Here is a 6,160-nt window from a genome sequence, read left to right on the forward strand (position 1 = left end):
AAGTTTTAGTTTTTAGTGGGGACAGTGTTGTTGATCACCCATTTTTGCCAGTGCATCCAAGTCTGGTGTTAATTCTGTTGCGGCAGTTCTCAGAACAGATCTGAGGTGTTCACCCCTCAGCTGGGGTGTGTGGGTGCACAGCTGGTGTTCATCACACTAAAAGTCTGTTCACACACATGCAGAGCCAAACAGCAGCAGCATCCTCTGTGCCATCCTCTGCATGTTTGGAGATTTGGCTGAACTTAATGAAGCACACAACTCCAGTTTAAGGGAGTTGAACTTCTCCTTTAACACCAGGTCACACTGGAGATCAGTCAGTTCCAACTGCAACTCCTGTGGCACCGTTTCAGGGTCTGTGAGAAGGGACATGACACCAGCTGAAGTCACTTGTCAGTTTTTCCAAAATCACAGAACCGACAGCAGAATTCTTCATGCAGCTCATCCAGTGGTTTCCTGTGTTTTTCCACATGTTGCAGGGCCTCTTTTAACATTTGAATGCCAGTAAATAACTGGTCTTGGTGCGTGATTCTTGGATGGAAGCTGTTTGGATGAAGGTGTTTTGCTGAGCCTGCATGCCAGCTACCAACCAATGAGCGGTATCTGTCTGTTCTAGTGTTGACAGGATGTTAGTATAATTAACATGTTTGGTGGAAAAGTGACAGCTGATGTTGTATTCCTTTAAAACTGCAACAGTTTCTTGGCAGATCAGACACACAGCCTTTGAGCGGACTGCAGTACAGAAGTATTTAGGTGTCCATTCCTTATTAACCCTTTCATGCATAGTGGTCACTACAGTGGACAGCTATTCTACAGCTGCCCTCTTGTATATTCATTGATTTTGTTGTTCTTTTCGTTTTTTGTTTTTTGTTTTGTTTTTTATTCTTACACATATCTTTATTAAAGTTTTAAGACACTACATATCTTTTCTGACATGAATTGATAACATTATGTAGATCTCCCCTGACCATAAACCCCAAAATCACAAGCCCTCCCCATAGTTTTCACACAATTTATCAGTAAATACATATTTCTGTGCGTCAAAAATTTAACGTGTGTCCAGCCGAGTGGACATTTTTGCAACATCATGAAAAATAGGTTCATAAGATTTTTTTTTTTCATTATTTTTTAATTTTATTTTTTACATTTTTAAAATTATTATTATTATTATTGTTATTGTTATTATTATTTTATTATTATTATTATTATTTTATTTTTTTTCAGAAGAAAATTTTCAATCGTATTGTTTTTTTCATGCCTAAAGATGAATAAAAACACTCAGGAAAAAATTTTGATAAAGGTTCTCAAAATTCGTGCACGAAAGGGTTAAACACTCACTGTCCACTTTTCTTTTCTTTTGCCGCAGATGGTTCTGAGCAGAAGACTGAGAACACACAGTGGCTCAGGCTCCGCAAAATCAAGTCAGTGCGCCTAATACGCCACCTGGTGGTGAAATGCCTGTCATTACAAGTCAAAGTCAAATAAGTGCAATCATTCAATCGTTCACATTACTCATATATTCTGTACCCATCTTCGGCGGGATTAAAAAGACCAGATGTGGCCTGCGGGCCGTAGTTTGCCCACCCATGTTCTAAACCATCAAAATATGGACCAGCTGAAGGAAAGGAACATCTAGAACAGTGGTTCCCAATCTTTTTTTGACTTATGACCCCATTTTAACATCACAAATTTCTGGCGACCCCAGACATTCAAAACTGAGACTTTTTTTTTTTTTTTTTTGGATAAAATTAATGTCTTTTTTATCCTGTAATAGTTTTCTATCCTAAGTTTCAAATCCAGGTTAATTTTAGAGGACATTTAGTCTATATAATGTCTATTATTGTGGACAGAGGCAGTAAACCCAGGTGTAGATTACTGCACAAAGGGAGAATTTGATTTTCCTTGGTCAGGATCTATCCAGTCAGTCCAGCTGTGATTTACAAGGCTGACAATTAATACTGAACAAACAAGAACTGAAACTATGAATTATGAAAGAGCTGCAGCATCTGAAACTGACCACAATGAACATTTGACACAGAAACAGAACCACAGTGCTGCAGTTTCACTCTCACAGTTTGTCATGTCTTTTATATATGTGATTATCTCTGTCAGCTCACCAAATATTTTTTATTGGTGAGAGTTTTTTTTTTTTTTAATCAATTACAAGAAATTTCAGGTGACCCCATGTGGGGTCCCGACCCCAAGGTTGAAAAACACTGATCTAGAATATAAAAAAAATAAAAAATAAAAACCTCTAAATATCTCAAAACTTTGAAGACACTGTCTCAAGGAAGATACAGATAAAAGTTGAAATGAATCCGACAGTAGTTTCATCAGAGAAGATGTTTGAAGAAACTGCTAATGACAACAACAGCACCTTCACGACAGCTCATGGCCTTTAGACCAGTGAGATGATGAAAGGGATGTATGAACAGATTATGACATACTACATAGTATAACTACGGAACTAGTGACAATTATGGGCAATTTGCACAATTCATGCATACAATACAATATAATAGCATTAAAACAAATGGAAGAAATAAATCATTAAGATGGAATGCTACAAAAACGAAACAGGATAAGATGAGAAGGTACAAAACTTGAATGTTATCTTTATTCATGTCATGGTTTTACTCTGCTGAACTCATGGTTTTGAGGAAAGTTGCAGAATCTGTAATTGTTAATCAATCATCAATAAATCAAATCTTATTTATTTAGCGCCAAATCAAAACAATCAATTATGTCATCCAATCCGATCCAACTTTATTTGTAAAGCACTTTAAAACAATCACAGTGGACCAAAGGGCTGTACAGAAAAATAAATAAAAACCAAAATAACAGAGTAAAATACAAGAATAGATTAAAAATAGAAAAAGCTGTACAGTTAAACAACAATTAAATGAAAGCTGCAAGCAGCATTGGGCGGGACCTCACCCCACGCATTCTCCACCGCCACCGTCAGCACCTCCGCTCCACTCACACCTGTCCGCCTTGGCAAGAGCCCCCCCCCCCCCTTTGGTGTCCGTCCTCCTTTCATCCCTACAGAACACTTCAGCCTTTCTGCTGAAACCACCATCACCTTTTAATGAAGCTTTTATTTTGAAAACCCTACTGTGTGTGTATGCATGTGTGTGTGTGTGTGCATTTGAGTGACTTGAAATTGTACAAACAATTGACCATAAAACTCCTAATTTACAATTTTTAATAAGGCTTTTATTTTGGAAAAACCCTAGTGTGTGTGTGTGTGTGTGTGTGTGTGTGTGTGTGTGTGTCTGAGAAATAATAATTTTTAATGAACTAAAATTGCACAATCAGTCGAGTGTTTGGTCAGAAAAGTGAAGAAAAGCTATGTAATACTCATTATTGAACATTTTAATGAGGCTTCTATTTTGAAAAACCCTACTGAGTCTGTATGTGTGTCTGTGTGTCCATGTGTACCATTCACACTTTTATCATGTTATAAAAATGAAGCGATGTTAAGTAATACTCATTATTTTGTATTTTGAATGAGGCTTTTATTTTGAAAAACCATACTGTGCGTATGAGTGTGGGTGTCTATGTGAGACACAATCCGTTTGAGTGACTTGAATTTGTCTGAACAGCTGAGCATAAAACTCATATTTTACCATTTTTAATAAGGCTTTGATTTTGAAAAACCCTATTATGTGTGTGTTTGTGTGTGAGTGTGTGTGTGTGTGTGTGTATTTATTTATTTTTATTGTATGCACTCCACAGGAAGGGATTTCAGCCAATTAGATTTTCCCATTCTGATGCCTCTGTGAGTGCCTCATAATCCGACACCACTCCTTTCAAGACCCTCTGTCTCTGACCGAAGCAGACAAATCATCCCGTCAAACAAACTGCGATTAATCCGTAACTGTTCGTCCTCTCTCAAAAATGTTTGTACAGGAGAGTTGTGGTGAGTTTTTTGAACGTATGGATATATAACATGTGGGAAAAAAATCCAAATTGAAAAATCAGTTCCAGATGTTGCATTTTTCCGGGCTTATAAAACAAACAAACCCCCCCCCAAAAAACCAAGACAGTAATTACAAAGTTGCGAAGACACTTTTTTGAGAAGGTTTTACACTATCTTTTGATGCTGTTTAGAAGCCAATATGACGAATGGCCTAAGACTAGTTTTAATTTGAAGGTTTTATATGTGGGATGGGTGGTGTGTGTGTCTGGGTGTCAGTGGGTGTGTGTGCATATGCTTGTGTGGGTGAGTGGGGGACTGGAGGGTGTGTGGGGTTTGGGGGTTGGGCTTGGTAGGATTGAGGGTGGGCCTGCGGACCCCCGGGGCGCTTGGCTGTGTCATTGGGGTGCGCACTGGCCCACAGCGGGTGGCTGTCTGGGCCGGCCTGGCTGCCCGGTGTGCTGGGTGGGACCCCTGCCTGGGGGGACGGGTGGCTCCTGGGCTCGTGGGACTCGGGGACCGGCGCCTCACTTGCCCCTGGGTGGCCACCCCCCGGCGGGGGGATGGCAGCTGGTGTGTCCCTGGCCCCCTGGGGCTTGTGCTCGGCTGCTGTGGGGCCTCTGGCTGGGGCCTCCCTGGACCATTTTCGGGGCGGGTGCACTGTGGCCTCTCGGCAGCCTGACTACTTTCACCTACTTCCTGTCTTCTTGGTCAGAAGTGTCACATGATGTGACTGAGGCGTGTCTTATCCACTGCTCTAGGATTGGCCAGACACCAGGGAGGGTTGACGCCCCCTGCTGTCGGACCTTTTCTCCAGACTGTATCCCAGGCGTGTGATCAGGTGGGTGTTCATTGTCCTTGGTGTGTGTTTTCAGATCTCTGTGTCCTCTTTGATCCAGCGATGGTACTTGTGTCTTTCAGCTCAGATGAGCCTGGTCTTATTCCAGTCCATGGTGGGATTTTCCCTCTTGCAGTGTCTACTCAAAAAGTTGCCACAACCTCTAGAGATGAAGGTATGTGTGTTATTTATTCATTCGTTCATTTTTATTGGGTGTATTTTTATTCTTTATTGTGTGCCTCTATTATTCTTCTGTTTTTTTACTATACTTCACGCTGATGCAAAAAAGCAATTTCCCAATTTGGGATGAACCCATACAGACCCAGTGATACTTTTGTGTCAGTTCCCAAATGGTTTTTTTTCTCTCTATATAACCTTTCCTAAGTATTTTATCACCATTTATTACCTCCGCCAAGTGAAACAACGGAGGTTATGTTTTCACTGGGTTTTGTCTGTTCGCTAGATAACTCAAAAAGTTACAGAGGGGTTTGATGAAATTTTCAGGAAATGTTGATACTGGCCCAAAGAAGTAATGATTACATTTTGGTGGTGATGGGGGGGGGGGTCTGCCTTGGCGGAGGTCGGCGCTCTCCCAGTGCTTTTCTAGTTGTAATATTACCCTATTTATTTGAAGTTTTTTCAGTGTAAATCATGTATTTTCCTATATTTAATTCACTGCTTATACAGATGCTCATTAAAGCTCAGAGTAAATTCAAAGGTTATTACATCCAATCAGGAAAAAATTGGGGGAAAGTTATGTTTTCAACAAAAATATCATTGATCAAACATAAACCCAGTGTGTCCATCCACTGTCATTGATTCAACCCCATGGGTTTTACTGGTGAATCAATACTGTAGAAGATGACGGTGTTTCCATGGTAACTACTGTAATGGAATTTTCTGATTCCCTTCTTTGTTTCCATATCCATTCCTTACTACCCTTCCCCACTACATGCTAATTTTCCCATATCCTTACCCAAATCCTCCTACTGTGTGTGTAAATTTTCTTGCACGGTAACAAAAGGTGACTGACTGTTAAAGCTGTGAGTTCATCATTCAATCCAAAGGCCCTTTGAGGAGACTGGAGGTGTCACTTGCAAATGTGATTCACCCCATAAAAGGTGGAACTTGTGAGAAGCTCTTGGTCTTTTCTTCACAATCGCCGCTCGTGTGCAGAACTGACCTGTCTTGACAAAGAAATAAAATATTGTCGGCCAGCAGATGTCTCTATTTCATTATTCACCAGCAGCAGAGAAAAATTTCCGTAACAGTTTGGTGTCAGAAGTGGGATCCCTCGAGTGATCGTCTGGGAGTTACAGCGAACAGTGAACAGGTCATCCTGGAACAGAAAAGCTTTCCAGCCTCCAACCTCAAATCCTCTTCTGAGAAGGGAGGACTGACCGCTG

This window comes from Sphaeramia orbicularis, chromosome 9, assembly GCF_902148855.1.
Source record: "Sphaeramia orbicularis chromosome 9, fSphaOr1.1, whole genome shotgun sequence".
NCBI classification, from domain to species: Eukaryota; Metazoa; Chordata; class Actinopteri; order Kurtiformes; family Apogonidae; genus Sphaeramia; species Sphaeramia orbicularis.